This window comes from Pseudophryne corroboree, chromosome 9 (genome assembly GCF_028390025.1).
Source record: "Pseudophryne corroboree isolate aPseCor3 chromosome 9, aPseCor3.hap2, whole genome shotgun sequence".
Lineage (NCBI taxonomy): Eukaryota > Metazoa > Chordata > Amphibia > Anura > Myobatrachidae > Pseudophryne > Pseudophryne corroboree.
In genome coordinates, this window is record NC_086452.1 from 306,662,687 (window position 1) to 306,681,192 (window position 18,506).

General features: G+C 49.2%; 1 protein-coding gene across 4 annotated transcripts in view; it reads right to left on the reverse strand.

Moving 5' to 3' along the window:
- The window catches only part of LOC134958068 (activating transcription factor 7-interacting protein 1-like), a 250,363-nt gene that overhangs the window by 158,702 nt on the left and 73,155 nt on the right, over positions 1–18,506 (reverse strand). The window lies entirely within an intron of this gene.

Here is an 18,506-nt window from a genome sequence, read left to right on the forward strand (position 1 = left end):
CGGACATGCTTCGAGAGAAGGTAATACACAGATAGTGGTGAGATTCACACCAGCTCACACAGAACAAAAGGAGAGCCAAGTTAACCAACTTGAAACGATTCAGCAACGACTGAACCAACAATACTTAACCAAGTAACAAAGCAGGAATATGAAGCACTGTGCGGGCGCCCAGCATCCTCTACGGACTACGAGAAAAGGATTTACCGGGAGGTAATTCAAATCCTATTTTCTCTTACGTCCTAGAGGATGCTGGGGTCCAATTTAGTACCATGGGGATGTACCAAAGCTCCCAGTACGGGAGGGAGAGTGCTGAGGTTCCTGCAGAACTGATTGACCAAACTTGAGGTCCTCAGAGGCCAAAGTATCGAACTTGTAAAACTTAGCAAACGTGTTCAATCCTAACCAAGTAGCCGCTCGGCAAAGCTGAAGAGCTGAGACACCCCGGGCAGCTGCCCAGGAAGAACCCACTTTACGGGTAGAGTGGGCCTGAACAGATTTTGTAATCTGCAATCCTGCCGTAGAATAAGCATGCTGGACAGTAAGTCTGATCCAGCGAGAAATGGTCTGCTTAGAGCAGGACACCCAATCTTGTTGGGATCGTAAAAGGACAAAGAGTGCGTCCGACTTCCTGTGATGACCAGTTTGTTTCACATACATTTTCAAAGCCCATACAACATCCAAGCACTTTGAGGTAATCGAGGTGTCAGTAGCCACTGGCACCACAATAGGTTGGTTAATATGAAAAGCTGATAAAACCTTTGGAAGAAGCTGCTGATGCGTTCCGAGCTCAGCTCTATCCTCATAGAAAATCAAGTAGGGGCTCTTGTGTGACAATGCCCCCAATTCTGACACACGTCGAGCAGATGCCAATGCCAACATAGTGACCGCCTTCCAAGTAAGAAACTTTAAGTCTACCTCCTGTAAAGGTTCGAACCAATCCGATTGCAGGAACTGCAGCACCACATTAAGATCCCACAAAGGGTGGTTAGATGTGGAGAACTCCTTCCAAGAAAGTCTGAACCTCAGGAAGAGCAGCCAATTGTTTCTGGGAGAAAATGAACAAGGCTGAAATCTGGACCTTAATGGATCCCAAGCGTAAGCCCACATCCACACCTGCTTGCAAAGAGATGAGAAAACGTCCTAGTTGAAACTCCACCGTTGGAAACTTCTTGGATTCACACCAAGACATGTATTTCTTCCAAATCCGATGGTAATGCTTAGACGTTACCACCTTCCTAGCTTGGATCAGAGTAGGAATGACCTTGTTCGGAATGCGCTAAAATTTGACGTTCAACCTCCACGCCATCAAACGTAGCCGTGGTAAGTCTTGATAGGCGAACGACCCTTGTTGTAGAAGGTCCTCACGAAGAGGCCTTGGGTCCTCCAGCAGTAATTCCGGAAGATCCGCGTACCAAGCCCGTCTTGGCAAGTCCGGAGCAATGAGGATTGCCTGAACTCTTGTTCTTTTTATCAGTCTGAGAATCCTTGGGATGAGTGGAAGTGGAGGGAACACATACACTGACTGGAACATCCACGGAGTTACCAGGGCGTCTACCGCCACTACTTGTGGGTCTCTTGACCTGGAACAGTACCTCCGAAGCTTCTTGTTGAGGCGGGAGGCCATCATGTCTATGTGAGGTACACACCACCGCCTTGTTACCTCTGCGAATACCTCCGGGTGGAGGCCCCATTCTCCTGGATAGAGATCGTGTCTGCTGAGGAAGTCTGCTTCCCAGTTGTCCACTACCAGAATGAAGACCGCCGCCAACGCGTGCCTTTCCGCCCAGAGGAGGATTCTCGTTACCTCTGACATTGCGGCTCTGCTCTTCGTCCTGTTTATGTAGGACACCGCTGTGACGTTGTCGGACTGAACCTGAATGGCACAATCTTGCAGAAGATGTGCCGCTTGTAAAAGGCCTTTGTATATTGGCCCTTAGATATAGAACGTTTATTCGAAGGACAGATTCCTGACTTGACCACCTTCCTTGGAAGTTTTCCCCCCTGGTGACTTGCATCCGTGGTTAGAAGAATCCAGTACTGAAACCCGAACCTGCTGCCCTCGAGCAGGTGAGAAATTTGCTACCACCATAAGAGTAAGATCCTGGCTTTCGGCGACAGGCGTCTCCGTTGGTGCATGTGAAGATGTGATCCCGACCACTTGTCCAGGAGATCCAGCTGGAAGAACTGTGCATGGAAACTTCCGTACTGTTGAGCCTCGTAGGAGGCCACCATCTTCAAAGAAGGTTAATGCACTGATAAACAGATACTCGGGCTGGCTTCAGGACATCCCGGACCATTGATTGGATCACCACCGCTTTCTCCACTGGCAGAAACACCCTCTGCACCTCCGTGTCGAGTATCATCCCTAAGAAGGGCAGTCTCCTTGTCCGCTCCAAATGTGACTTCGTAAGGTTCAGGATACACCCATGATTCTGGAGTAGTTGAGTTGACAGAGCAATACTCTGCAACAGTTCCTCCCTGGAAGATGCCTTTATCAGCAGATTGTATAGATATGGAATTATGTTCACTCACTGTTTGCGGAGAAGGTACATCACCTCTGCCATGACCTTGGTGAACACCCTTGGTGCTGTGGAGAGGCCAAATGGTAATGTCTGAAACTGATAGCGACAGTCCTGTAGTGCAAACCGCAGAGAGGCCTGGTGAGGCGGCCAGATCGGAATGTGAAGGTACGCATCTGATATCCAGGGATACCAGGAATTCCCCCTCTTCCAGACCTGAGATCACCGCTCTCAGAGACTCCATTTTGAATTGAAACAACCGTAAGTAGAGGTTCAATGACTTCAGGTTCAATATAGGCCTCACCGAACCACCCAGTTTCGGTACCAAAAACAGGTTTGAGTAATAACCCTTGTTTTTTTTTAGGTGAGGAACTGGAACAATGACATTTGTTCATACCAACTTTTGAATGGCTTCCTGCAGGATAGCACTTTTTGTCAGCAAAAATGGTAAGCCTGATTTGAAGAATCTGTGAGGTGGGAGTTCCTGAAAATCCAGTCTTTACCCCTGGGCAACAATATCTGTCACCTAGGGGTCATGGCACGATGACACCCAGACGTGACTGAAATCTTTTAGTCTCACTCCCACCTGTCCGATCTCCAGGCTGGGAGGTCCACCGTCATGCCGAAGATTTGGAGGAAGCAGAGCCCAGCTGGTGCAGGTTTTCTGTATTTTCCCCAACCTCCTCTAAAGAAGGTGGTGGAGGGGGCAGGGGTTTGGATTTTTAAAATTTTGCGGTCCGAAAGGACTGAAGTGTAGGCGTAGGATAAGATTTCCTAGCCGGTTTTGGTGCAGAGGGAAGAAATGTCGGTGTACCCGCAGTCGCCTTGGAAATCCACGCATCCAATGCATCCCCAAATAGTGCCTGACCTGTGAAGGGCAGGTTCTCCACACTTTTCCTGGATTCTGCATCTGCAGGCCATTGGCGTAGCCAGAGTCCTCTGCGCGCTGACACGGTCATGGAAGTAGCCCATGCATTAAGCAGGCCAATATCCTTCATGGCCTCCACCATGAAACCTGCAGAATCCTGTATGTGATGTAAAAACAAGTCAATGTCACTCCTATCCATAGTATCTAATTCCTCAAGTAATGTGCCTGACCACTTTACGATGACTTTAGGAATCCATGCACAAGCAATAGTGGGCCTTAAAGACACGCCTGTAGCAGTGTACAGTGACTTGAGCGTAGTCTCAATCTTGCGGTCAGCCAGCTCCTTTAAGGCAGTTGAACCAGGGACAGGTAAAACCACCTTTTTAGACAATCTAGATATGGAAGAGTCTACTATAGGTGGGTTTTCCCACTTTTTTCTGTCCTCTTCAGAGAAAAGGAAAGCAACGAGAAGTCTTTTAGGGATCTGGAATTTTTTCTCTGGGTTTTCCCAGGATTTTTCAAACAAGGAGTTTAACTCGTTAGAAGCAGGGAAGGTAAGGGAGGATTTCTTATTTACTGTAAAATAAGATTCCTCTTCTTGCTCAGGTACCTTCTCAGAAATATGTAAAACATCCCTAATTGCTTCAATCATTAATTGCACCCCCTTAACGAGCGATGCATCCCCTTAGCGAGCAATGCATCCCCCCCCCCCTGCATATCCCCATCACCGTCCCCTGTATCAGTCGGTATCAGTGTCCGCTTGCATTATCTGGGCAGGTGTACGTTTTTGCGGGTATGGCGGTGGGTTTTTAGATGAAGTAGTGGGTGCTGAATACGACAAGCCCTCCACAGATTTTCTCAAAAAACGCGTCTCCCTTTCAGTATGCGACATCCTAGTTGAGATCTGGGATATCATTCCCCTTAAAGAATCCACCCATGGGGGTTCGGATTCAGAAGGCTGAGATAGTATATTGCAGTCCTGAGTACATGGAATAGACTCCTCAGGAGAAGATAAACACTCTTCAGCACAGGACACAGAGTCCTTGGACATGGTAATGCGGGATATACACACACCCAGGAAAATGTCAGACACTCTTTCCCCAGAGTACCTTCATGGAGACACAGAGTATAAGGAGCCAGCCACACAGCGCCCCTGTAGGCAGTTATTATGATAAAAGCCGGCGCTGACTAACCTTAATAGGATAATTAGTATCATCATCACACTCCCCCCCGTCTATAACACCATGGTACCGCAGAGGTATAGCTGGAGTTATGTGGAGGGCAGCGCCTTGTACCTATGATCTGCAGGAAGAAAATGGCGCTGGTGAGTACTGGATCCGCTCTGAGAGGAAGCCCCGCCTCCTGTAATGGCGTGCGGCTTCCCGCACTTATTTATACTGGCCTGAGGATTTGTGTGTGTCAACAGCGGGATTAGCCCCTGTAAACTAGGTGACCAGTTTAGGGTGTAATGCGCTGGCTCATGCGCACCTCAAGCGCTGCATGTGTATATGCTGCTGAGCCTTCCCGGAGCGCAGCCTTGTCAGCGCTGCGCTCCCACCCTTGTGCCGCCATACCCGGTTAGCGGGTCGCCGACGCTGTACTCACCACTCTTCTTTCTTCTGGCTTTGTTAGGGGGTGAGGGCCCGGAGTGAGCGCGCCTCGTGGGCTCAGTGTCCTATCAGTGGAGTAGAGAACCATTAACTCTTCGGGAAGTTGGCATATCTGTATTTGCTGAAAATATTCTGCAAATCACTAAAAAAAATATCTGCAATGTGTGGGTGCAAATTCGTGGATTGGGGAATCTTTAAAGCTGGGGAGAAAAACTCTCAAATTGCTTTTGGTTATTGCTGATGTAGGGGGCCTTAGACAGGAATTTAAACTGACACCCACGAGTGGGAATAGCCCTGTTGCGTCTGTATGCCGGCTTTCGGCATTGTCGGCTGTTGGTATTTTGACGCTGGGATGCTGACAGCCAGTATGTTAACCGCAACCCCAAACACACATATTTAGGGCAGAATTCAATTAGCTGCGGCAGATTACCCCAGGCTAATTGATCACCCAGGGCTATCTAATTAGCCCAGAAGCCAAATGCTATATGGGATTTCTCATACGTCCTAGAGGATGCTGGGGATGCTTCAAGAACCATGGGGTATAGATGGGATCCACAGGAGACATGGGCACACTGTAAGACTTTGAATGGGTGTGAACTGGCTCCTCCCTCTATGCCCCTCCTCCAGACTCCAGTTAGATTCTGTGCCCAGCGAGACTGGAGGCACACTGAGGAGCTCTCCTGAGTTTCTCAGAAAAATACTTTATTTAGGTTTTTTATTTTCAGGGAGACCTGCTGGCTACAGGCTCCCTGCAGCGTGGGAGTGAGGGGAGAGAAGCAGACCTACTTCTTTAGAGTTTAAGGGCTCTGCTTCTTAGGCTACTGGACACCATTAGCTCCAGAGGGTTCAATCACTATGGTACGCCTAGCTGCTTGTTCCCGGAGCCGCGCCGACACCCCCCTCACAAAGCCTGAAGATAGAAGCCGGGCGAGTATGAGAAGATCAGAAGACGGCTTGAGGTGCCACGCAGCGGCCGCGCTGCACACCATGCTTCCACACAATTCACGGCACTACAGGGTGCAGGGGGCGCCCTGGGCAGCATGGGGGGGCCGCAAATACACTGGCAAGCAGTATAACAGTGCCGCAGGCATTTGTTAGGGACCCTCGCCAGTATAAAGATTTTTGAGCGGGACCTAAGCGCACCATGTCGGGGGCGGGGCTTAGCCGCATAGTTCTCACCAGCGCCCTTTTTTCTCTTCACAGAAGGCTGCAGAGACGCTGGCCCTGATCCTCCACACTGCTGTGCAAGTAACAGGGTGCAAAACAGGGGGGGGGGGGGGGGGGGGGGGGCACTCATAATTGGTGAATTATATATATTGATAAAAGCGCTAGCAGGTCTGGGCAGTATTATTGCCGACTTCAGAACCGGGATAGGCGCTGGGTGTGAGCTGGCAGAATCTCTCTGTCTCTCTAACAGGCTCTGCTGTGGGTCTGTCCCCTATAGCGCAGTGTGTTTGTGGCTGTTGGTACGTGTGTGTGTCGACATGTCTGAGGCTGAATGCTCTTCCCAGGAGGAGGCTGGCTTGGGAACTGACAGTTCTGTGAGAGCGACAGTGTCGGCATCGCCGACGGATGATTAGGTCAATTTGCTGAGTGTTTTAAATACGAATGTGACTAAGTTGACTAAGAGGTTTGATAAATCTGAGTCTAAGAACCAGTCATGGAGGAAATCCATGGAGGATGCTTTGTCACATGTCCAGACCCCTTTGGGGTCGCAGAAAGGTGCATTTGCCCAAATAGCAGATACGGATACAGACACGGATTCTGATTCCAGTGTCGACTATAGTGATGCCAGATTACATCCAAAACTGGCTAAGAGTATTCAGTACATGATTGTGGCGATAAAAGACGTTTTACATATCACTGAGGACCCTGCTGTTCCTGATACGAGGGTCTGTATGTTTAAAGGCAAGAAACCTACGGTAACTTTTCCTCTCTCTCATGAACTGAATGCACTTTTTGAAAAAGCTTGGGAAAATCCCGACAAAAAGGTACGTTCCCAAAAGAATTCCAATGGCTTATCCGTTTCCCTCTGGGGACAGGGACAGCTGGGAGTCAATCCCCACGGTAGATAGCTTTGTCGCGTTTATCCAAAAAGGTAGCGCTTCCGTCCCCTGACACGGCAGCCCTGAAGGATCCTGCGGATCGTAAGCAGGAAAATACCCTGAAGTCCATTTATGTCACTACAGGGTCGCTACTCAGACCCGCTGTTGCTGCGGCATGGGTGAGTAGCGCTATTGAAAAGTGGGCAGATAACTTGTCATCGGAGGTAGATTCCCTAGACAGGGATAGTGTGCTTTTGACCTTGGGTCATATCAAGGACGCTGCAGCGTATTTAAAAGAAGCAGTAAGGGATATTGGCCTTTTGGGATCAAGGGCCAATGTCATGGCAGTCTCTGCTAGGAGAGCATTGTGGATTCATCAATGGAATGCTGATGCGGATTCTAAGAAGGCGATGGAGTCTTTACAGTTTAACCGTAAGGTCTTGTTTGGTGACGGACTCACTGACCTGGTCTCTACGGCTACAGCGGGTAAGTCGTCTTTTTTACCTTATAAAAGAAATCGCCTCACTATCAGATGCAGTCCTTTCGGCTCAACAAATTCAAAAAAGGACGTGGGTCCTCCTCCTTGCTGAGAGGGGTAGAGGAAGAGGAAAAAGCTCACAGGCTGTGGCAAGTTCCCAGGAGCAGAAGTCCTCTCCGGCTTCTACCAAATCCACCGCATGACTCTGGGGCTCCGTTGCGGGAGTCCGCACCAGTGGGGGCACGTCTCAAGCTCTTCAGTCAGGTCTGGGTGCACTCGGACCTGTATCCTTGGATAGTAGATAATGTATCCCAAGGGTACAAGTTAGAGTTTCAAGACGTGCCCCCTCACCGATTTTTCAAATCTGCCTTACCAGCTTCTCTTCCGTACAGAGATAGTAAGCGCTGTGATACTAAAGTTGTGTCAAAATCTTGTAATTGTCACGGTCACCCGTCTCAGCAGGGGGAAGGGTTTTATTTGAGCCTGTTCGTGGTCCTGAAGCCGGATGGCTCAGTCAGAACGATTCTAAACCTAAAATTTTCTTTCTAAACAAATTCAAGTTGGAGTCCCTACGAGCAGTCTGGAGGAGGGGGATTTTATAGTGTCGGTCAACATAAAAGATGCCTACTTACATGTCCCCATATATCCTCCACATCAGGCTTACCCGAGGTTTGCTGTGCAGGATTGTCATTACCAATTTCAGACGTTGCCATTTGGTCTGTCCACGGCTCCGAGGATTTTCACCAAAGTAATGGGGGAAATGATGGTTCTCCTGCGCAAGCAGGGAATCACAATTATCCCGTACTTGGACGATCTCCTCATAAAGGCGAGGTCAAAGGAGCAATTGTTGAAGAATGTTGCCCTTTCACTGACGATTCTGCAACAACACGGTTGGCTCCTAAATCTGCCAAAACCAGTTGGATCCAACGACATGGCTGTCGTTCCTGGTTATGATTCTGGATACAAAATTACAGAGAGTTTTTCTTCCAGTGGAAAAGGCTTTGGAAATACAGAACATGGTAAAACAGATTCTGAAACTGGCAAGGGTGTCAGTTCTTCACTGCACTCGGTTGCTGGGGAAGATGGTGGCGGCCTACGAGGCCATTCCGTATGGCAGGTTCCATGCCAGGGTGTTTCAGTGGAACCTGCTGGACCAGTGGTCCGGGTCTCACCTGGACATGCACCGGAAAATAATTCTATCTCCCAGGACCAGAATTTCCCTTCTGTGGTGGCTGCACAGTTCTCACCTTCTGGAGGGACGCAGGTTCGGGATTCAGGATTGGATCCTAGTGACCACGGATGCAAGCCTCCGAGGCTGGGGAGCAATCACACAGGGAAGAAACTTTCAGGGAAAGTGGTCAAGTCAGGAAGCTTGTCTACACAAACATTCTGGAATTAAGAGCCATCCACAACGGCATACTGCAAGCAGAACATCTTCTTCGAGGTCTGCCGATCTTGATTCAGTCAGACAACGTGACAGCAGTGGCGTACATAAACCGCCAAGGCGGAACAAAAAGCAGAGCGGCGATGGCAGAGGCCACGAAGATTCTTTGCTGGGCGGAAAGACATGCCAGCGCGCTGGCAGCGGTCTTCATTCCAGGAGTGGACAACTGGGAAGCAGACACGATCTCCATCCAGGAGAGCGGGGTCTTCATCAAGAGGTCTTTGCAGAAGTGACAAATCGTTTGGGGAGTTCCACAAGTGGACATGATGGCGTCCCACCTCAACAAGAAACTTCAGAAATATTGTTCCAGGTCAAGGGACCCTCAGGCGATAGCGGTGGATGCCCTAGTGACACCGTGGGTGTTTCAGTCGGTCTATGTGTTCCCTCCACTTCCACTCATTCCAAAGGTGATACAAATTATAAGAAGAACAAGGGTTCAGGAGATCCTCATTGTTCCAGATTGGCCAAAAAGGACCTGGTATCCAGATCTTCAGGAGCTGCTCATAGAAGATCCCTGGCCTCTTCCTCTTCGCGAGGACCTGTTACAACAGGGGCCGTGCGTGTATCAGGACTTACTGCGGCTGCGTTTGACGGCGTGGCGGTTGAGCGCCAAATCCTAGCCCGAAAGGTTATACCCAGTGAAGTCATTCCTACACTTCTTCAGGCTAGGAAAGTAGTAACAGCAAAGCATTACCACCGTATTTGGAGAAAATATGTGTCTTGGTGTGAATCCAAGAAGGCTCCAACAGAAGAATTTCACCTGAGGCGGTTGCTCCATTTCCTACAAGCAGGTGTGGATGCGGGCCTAAAGTTAGGCTCTATTAAAGTACAGATTTCGGCCATAGCTATCTTTTTTCAAAAAGAATTGGCCTCCCTTCCAGAAGTTCAGACCTTCGTAAGAGGCGTGCTGCACATCCAACCTCCCTTTGTGTCCCCAGTGGCACCATGGGACCTTAATGTGGTGTTGCAATTCTTGCAATCACATTGGTTTGAGTTAAAAATCCTTACTTGGAAAGTGGTCATGTTGTTGACCTTGGCGTCTGCAAGGCGAGTGTCTGAGTTGGCGGCTTTGTCTCACAAAAGCCCCTATTTGATTTTCCATGCTGATAGAGCGGAGTTGAGAACTCATCAGCAATTTCTGCCAAAAGTGGTTTCATCATTTCATGTTAACCAGCCAACTGTGGTGCCTGTTTGTCCTGTGGGCTCCCAACAAGATTGGGTCTCCTGCTTCTAAGTAGACTACTGCGCGCTGGATTTGTAATACGATTCAGCAGGCTCATTCTACGGCAGGATTGCCATTACCGAAATCGGTGAAAGCCCATTCTACCAGGAAGGTGGGCTCATCCTGGGCGGCTGCCCGGGGAGTCTCAGCGTTACAACTTTGCAGAGCTGCTACTTGGTCGGGTTCAAACACCTTTGCGAAGTTTACAAGTTTGATACCATGGCTGAGGAGGACCTCTTGTTTGGTCAATTGGTGCTGCAGAGTCATCTGCACTCTCCCGCCCGTTCTAGAGCTTTGGTATAAACCCCATGGTTCTTGAAGCATCCCCAGCATCCTCTAGGACGTATGAGAAAATAGGATTTTAATACCTACCGGTAAATCCTTTTCTCTTAGTCCTTAGAGGATGCTGGGCGCCCGTCCCAGTGCGGGCTGTATCTGCAGTTTGCTTATAGTTACGCTCATGTTGCATTGAGTTTAGTCACTCAGTGACTGTTGTTGTTCATGCCGTTGCATGCGTTGTTGTTGAATGCCATGTTGTACGGCATGTTAGTGGTGTGAGCTGGTATGTATCTCACCTTAGTTTAAAATAATTAAATAAATCATTTTCCTCGAAAAGTCAATCTCCCTGGGCACAGTTCCTATAACTGGAGTCTGGGGGAGGGGCATAGAGGGAGGAGCCAGTTCACACCCATTTAAAGTCTTATAGTGTGCCCATGTCGCCTGCAGATCCCGTCTATACCCCATGGTTCTTGAAGCATCCCCAGCATCCTCTAAGGACTAAGAGAAAAGGATTTACCGGTAGGTATTAAAATCCTATTTTTTCTTCATGTGCCTCAGCAAGTCAACCTCCCCACCCCCACCCCCACAAAAAAAAACACAAAACAGCAGGTTAATGGGTGCCACAACCCTGTTAATGCACAAAGCCATTAACTTCTCACAGATTCGGTGTGTTAACGCCCATTAACTCGTTTTGATACCCGTTAACATGCTACTTTAATGGGCGTTAGCAAGGCTATCGGGAGAAATTTTGAGTCCAGTTTAACAGCTGCAGGTGATAAAGCCTGATGCTACCTTTATAGATAACAATTTCACTGATCTTGAAAATAAGAATTTACTTACCGATAATTCTATTTCTCGTAGTCCGTAGTGGATGCTGGGGACTCCGTAAGGACCATGGGGAATAGCGGCTCCGCAGGAGACAGGGCACAAAAGTAAAAGCTTTAGGATCAGGTGGTGTGCACTGGCTCCTCCCCCTATGACCCTCCTCCAAGCCTCAGTTAGGATACTGTGCCCGGACGAGCGTACACAATAAGGAAGGATTTTGAATCCCGGGTAAGACTCATACCAGCCACACCAATCACACTGTACAACCTGTGATCTGAACCCAGTTAACAGCATGATAACAGCGGAGCCTCTGAAAAGATGGCTCACAACAATAATAACCCGATTTTTGTAACAATAACTATGTACAAGTATTGCAGACAATCCGCACTTGGGATGGGCGCCCAGCATCCACTACGGACTACGAGAAATAGAATTATCGGTAAGTAAATTCTTATTTTCTCTGACGTCCTAAGTGGATGCTGGGGACTCCGTAAGGACCATGGGGATTATACCAAAGCTCCCAAACGGGCGGGAGAGTGCGGATGACTCTGCAGCACCGAATGAGAGAACTCCAGGTCCTCCTCAGCCAGGGTATCAAAGTTGTAGAATTTTTCAAACGTGTTTGCCCCTGACCAAGTAGCAGCTCGGCAAAGTTGTAAAGCCGAGACCCCTCGGGCAGCCGCCCAAGATGAGCCCACCTTCCTTGTGGAATGGGCATTTACATATTTTGACTGTGGCAGGCCTGCCACAGAATGTGCAAGCTGAATTGTACTACACATCCAACTAGCAATCGTCTGCTTAGAAGCAAGAGCACCCAGTTTGTTGGGTGCATACAGGATAACAGCAAGTCAGTTTTCCTGACTCCAGCCGTCCTGGAAATCTATATTTTCAGGGCCCTGACAACATCTAGCAACTTGGAGTCCTCCAAGTCCCTAGTAGCCGCAGGTACCACAATAAGCTGGTTCAGGTGAAACGCTGACACCACCTTAGGGAGAAACTGGGGACGAGTCCGCAGCTCTGCCCTGTCCGAATGGACAATCAGATATGGGCTTTTGTGAGACAAAGCCGCCAATTCTGACACTCGCCTGGCCGAGGCCAGGGCCAACAGCATGGTCACTTTCCATGTGAGATATTTCAAATCCACAGATTTGAGCGGTTTAAACCAATGTGATTTGAGGAATCCCAGAACTACGTTGAGATCCCACAGTGCCACTGGAGGCACAAAAGGGGGTTGTATATGCAGTACTCCCTTGACAAACTTCTGGACTTCAGGAACTGAAGCCAATTCTTTCTGGAAGAAAATTGACAGGGCCGAAATTTGAACCTTAATGGACCCCATTTTGAGGCCCATAGACACTCCTGTTTGTAGGAAATGCAGGAATCGACCGAGTTGAAATTCCTCCGTGGGGGCCTTCCTGGCCTCACACCATGCAACATATTTTCGCCAAATGCGGTAATAATGTTGTGCGATCACCTCCTTCCTGGCTCTGACCAGGGTAGGGATGACCTCTTCCGGAATGCCTTTTTCCCTTAGGATCCGGCGTTCAACCGCCATGCCGTCAAACGCAGCCGCGGTAAGTCTTGGAACAGACATGATCCTTGCTGAAGCAAGTCCCTTCTTAGTATCTCTTGAAGTTCCGGGTACCAAGTCCTTCTTGGCCAATCTGGAGCCACGAGTATAGTTCTTACTCCTCTCTGTCTTATAATTCTCAGTACCTTGGGTATGAGAGGCAGAGGAGGGAACACATACACCGACTGGTACACCCACGGTGTTACCAGAGCGTCCCAGCTATTGCCTGAGGGTCTCTTGACCTGGCGCAATACCTGTCCAGTTTTTTGTTCATACTGGACGCCATCATGTCCACTTTTGGTCTTTCCCAACGGTTCACAATCATGTGGAAGACTTCCAGATGAAGTCCCCACTCTCCCGGGTGGAGGTCGTTCCTGCTGAGGAAGTCTGCTTCCCAGTTGTCCACTCCCGGAATGAACACCGCTGACAGTGTTATCACATGATTTTTCGCCCAGCGAAGAATCCTTGCTGCCATTGCCCTCCTGCTTCTTGTGCCGCCCTGTCTGTTTACGTGGGCGACTGCCGTGATGTTGTCCGACTGGATCAGCACCTGTTGACTTTGAAGCAGAGGTCTTCCTAGGCTCAGAGCATTGTAAATTGCCCTTAGCTCCAGTATATTTATGTGGAGAGAAGTCTCCAGACTTGACCACACTCCTTGGAAATTTCTTCCCTGTGTGACTGCTCCCCAGCCTCTCAAGCTGGCATCCGTGGTCACCAGAACCCAGTCCTGAATGCCGAATGTGCTGCCCTCTAGTAGATGAGCACTCCGCAGCCACCACAGAAGAGACACCCTTGTCCTTGGAGACAGGATTATCCGCTGATGCATCTGAAGATGCGATCCGGACCATTCGTCCAGCAGATCCCACTGAAAAATTCTTGCGTGAAATCTGCCGAATGGAATCGCTTCGTAAGAAGCCACCATTTTTCCCAGGACTCTTGTGCATTGATGCACTGACACTTGGTCTGGTTTTAGGAGGTTTCTGACTAGCTCGGATAACTCCCTGGCTTTCTCCTCCGGGAGAAACACCTTTTTCTGGACTGTGTCCAGAATCATCCCTAGGAACAGCAGACGTGTCGTCGGAATCAGCTGCGATTTTGGAATATTAAGAATCCACCCGTGCTGTCGTAGAACTACTTGAGATAGTGCTACTCCGACCTCCAACTGATCTCTGGACCTTGCCCTTATCAGGAGATCGTCCAAGTAAGGGATAATTAAGACGCCTTTTCTTTGAAGAAGAATCATCATTTCGGCCATTACCTTGGTAAAGACCCGGGGTGCCGTGAACAATCCAAACGGCAGCGTCTGAAACAGATAGTGACAGTTCTGTACCACGAACCTGAGGTACCCTTGGTGAGAAGGGCAAATTGGGACATGGAGGTAAGCATCCTTTATGTCCAGGGACACCATATAGTCCCCTTCTTCCTGGTTCGCTATCACTGCTCTGAGTGACTCCATCTTGATTTGAACCTTTGTATGTAAGTGTTCAAAGATTTCAGATTTAGAATAGGTCTCACCGAGCCGTCTGGCTTCAGTACCACAAATAGTGTGGAATAATACCCCTTTCCTTGTTGTAGGAGGGGTACCTTGATTATCACCTGCTGGGAATACAGCTTGTGAAATTGTTTCCAATACTGCCTCCCTGTCGGAGGGAGACGTTGGTAAAGCAGACTTCAGGAACCTGCGAGGGGGAGACGTCTCGAATTTCCAATCTGTACCCCTGGGATACTACTTGTAGGATCCAGGGGTCCACTTGCGAGTGAGATCTGCGCGCTGAAAATCTTGAGACGACCCCCCACCGCACCCGAGTCCGCTTGTACGGCCCCAGCGTCATGCTGAGGACTTGGCAGAAGCGGTGGAGGGCTTCTGTTCCTGGGAAGGGGCTGCCTGCTGCAGTCTTCTTCCCTTTCCTCTACCCCTGGGCAGATATGACTGGCCTTTTGCCCGCTTGCCCTTATGGGGACGAAAGGACTGAGGCTGAAAAGACGGTGTCTTTTTCTGCTGAGATGTGACTTGGGGTAAAAAGGGTGGATTTTCCAGCTGTTGCCGTGGCCACCAGGTCCGATGGACCGACCCCAAATAACTCCTCCCCTTTATACGGCAATACTTCCATGTGCCGTTTGGAATCTGCATCACCTGACCACTGTCGTGTCCATAAACATCTTCTGGCAGATATGGACATCGCACTTACTCTTGATGCCAGAGTGCAAATATTCCTCTGTGCATCTCGCATATATAGAAATGCATCCTTTAAATGCTCTATAGTCAATAAAATACTGTCCCTGTCAAGGGTATCAATATTTTCAGTCAGGGAATCCGACCAAGCCACCCCAGCGCTGCACATCCAGGCTGAGGCGATCGCTGGTCGCAGTATAACACCAGTATGTGTGTATATACTTTTTAGGATATTTTCCAGCCTCCTATCAGCTGGCTCCTTGAGGGCGGCCGTATCTGGAGACGGTAACGCCACTTGTTTTGATAAGCGTGTGAGCGCCTTATCCACCCTAAGGGGTGTTTCCCAACGCGCCCTAACTTCTGGCGGGAAAGGGTATAACGCCAATAATTTTCTATCGGGGGAAACCCACGCATCATCACACACTTTATTTAATTTATCTGATTCAGGAAAAACTACAGGTAGTTTTTTCACACCCCACATAATACCCTTTTTTGTGGTACTTGTAGTATCAGAAATATGTAACACCTCCTTCATTGCCCTTAACATGTAACGTGTGGCCCTAATGGAAAATACGTTTGTTTCTTCACCGTCGACACTGGAGTCAGTGTCCGTGTCTGTGTCGACCGACTGAGGTAAATGGGCATTTTAAAGCCCCTGACGGTGTTTGAGACGCCTGGACAGGTACTAATTGGTTTGCCGGCCGTCTCATGTCGTCAACCGACCTTGCAGCGTGTTGACATTATCACGTAATTCCCTAAATAAGCCATCCATTCCGGTGTCGACTCCCTAGAGAGTGACATCACCATTACAGGCAATTGCTCCGCCTCCTCACCAACATCGTCCTCATACATGTCGACACACACGTACCGACACACAGCACACACACAGGGAATGCTCTGATAGAGGACAGGACCCCACTAGCCCTTTGGGGAGACAGAGGGAGAGTTTGCCAGCACACACCAAAACGCTATAATTATACAGGGACAACCTTATATAAGTGTTTTCCCTTATAGCATCTTAATATATAATAATATCGCCAAATAAGTGCCCCCCCTCTCTGTTTTAACCCTGTTTCTGTAGTGCAGTGCAGGGGAGAGCCTGGGAGTCTTCCTAGCAGCGGAGCTGTGTAGGAAAATGGCGCTGTGTGCTGAGGAGAATAGGCCCCGCCCCCTTTTCGGCTGGCTTCTTCTCCCGTTTTTCTGACAACCTGGCAGGGGTTAAAAACATTCATATAGCCCCAGAGGCTATATGTGATGTATTTTTAGCCAGCATAGGTACTTTCATTGCTGCCCAGGGCGCCCCCCCCAGCGCCCTTCACCCTCAGTGACCGTTGGTGTGAAGTGTGCTGAGAGCAATGGCGCACAGCTGCCGTGCTGTGCGCTACCTTAAGAAGACTGGGAAGTCTTCAGCCGCCGATTTCTGGACCTCTTCTCTCTTCAGCATCTGCAAGGGGGTCGGCGGCGCGGCTCCGGTGACCCATCCAGGCTGTACCGGTGATCGTCCCTCTGGAGCTAGTGTCCAGTAGCCTAAGAAGCCAATCCATCCTGCACGCAGGTGAGTTCACTTCTTCTCCCCTAAGTCCTTCGTTGCAGTGAGCCTGTTGCCAGCAGGACTCACTGAAAATAAAAAACCTAACAAAACTTTTACTCTAAGCAGCTCTTTAGGAGAGCCACCTAGATTGCACCCTTCTCGGCCGGGCACAAAATCTAACTGGCTTGGAGGAGGGTCATAGGGGGAGGAGCCAGTGCACACCACCTGATCCTAAAGCTTTACTTTTTGTGCCCTGTCTCCTGCGGAGCCGCTATTCCCCATGGTCCTTTCAGGAACCCCAGCATCCACTAGGACGATAGAGAAAACGTATTACGCTATGTGGTTTCTATACTTTTTTGCATAAACCCACCACATATCGGGACATATCTACTTGAAGGGCAACCACCCGTGACAACCGGGAAGAGAGGAGATTTATGCCCACTTATTGCTTATTCTGGTAATTGATTCAATTCTACCGGTTTATTGCACCATCGCTTGGTTGTTATTAGTTGGAGAAGGGCGACCACTTGTGACTATTGTGAAGAGAGGAGATCTATGCCTATTTTTCACATATTCTGGTAATTGATTTTATCCCACCGCTTTCTTGCACCATCACTTGGGTGTCACCATTGGCAGAAGGTGTGTGGTACTATACTGATCAGTTGTGGATATATCCATCTGAAGGGCAATCACTGCAAATGGGGGGTGATCTATGTTCATAATATACCCAAACGTATTACACTATTTGGTCTCTATTTATTTTTTATAAACCCGTGACACACTGAGGATTTACCCTTCAAGAGGGCCCTGTATGACGATCGCCGAGAGGATTTGACATCACCTCAATATATAGAAATTAAGGAAATTGGGCCCATTTGCCTAAAGAACTCCCCCGATAGAGACATCTCGCCAGAGGATTTGAAAAGAAACACACACGAACATTTGACTTACTCCATCCACGACACTGAAAATTCACCCATCATTGTGGGATACTCCCATTTATGTTCATGTCGGGTGATCTGTATGGACAGCGCGTTTAGGTGGTAAATTCTTTCTTTTTGTATATTTGTGATTCCGGAGATTTTGCGACATCCCCTTTTATCCACCTTGTGCAGCAGTCCAGGGGCGCGGCAGGATTTTTTCCAACTTTCTACCCCTTACCATCAGATCTACGTCTGGAAGGCCCCACCTTTCCACTAGGAGTTGAAACACTTCTGGATGGAGGCCCCACTCGCCGGCATGCACGTCCTGACGACTGAGAAAGTCCGCTTCCCAATTCAGGACTCCCGGAATGAATATTGCCGATATGGCCGGTAGATGGCGTTCTGCCCACTGTAGAATCTGTGAGACTTCCTTTATTGCTAGGCGGCTTCGAGTGCCGCCCCTTGATGATTTATGTAAGCCACTGAGGTGGCGTTGTCCGACTGTACTTGAACAGGACAGTTCTGAATTAAATGCTGGGCTAGGTGCAAGGCATTGAAGACCGACCGCAACTCCAGAATATTGATCGAGAGGAGGGACTCCTCCTTGGTCCACCGCCACTTAAGGGAGTGTTGCTCCAGCACCGCGCCCCAACCTCTTAGACTGGCATCTGTCGTCAACAGGACCCAGTCGGATATCCAGAATGGACGGCCCCCTGCACAGTTGTTGGTCCCGGAGCCACCAGAGCAGCGACAGACGAACCTCCGGAGTCAATGAGATCATTTGAGACCTGATCCAGTGAAGCAGGCCGTCCCATTTGGCTAGAATCAGCCTCTGGAGAGGGCGAGAGTGAAACTGAGCATACTCCACCATGTCGAATGCTGACACCATGAGGCCCAGCACCTGCATCGCCGAATGTATCGACACTTGCGGACGAGATAGGAAGCAACGAATCCTGTCCTGAAGTTTCAGGACTTTCTCCTGGGACAGGAACAACCGCTGGTTGTGAGTGTCCAATAGT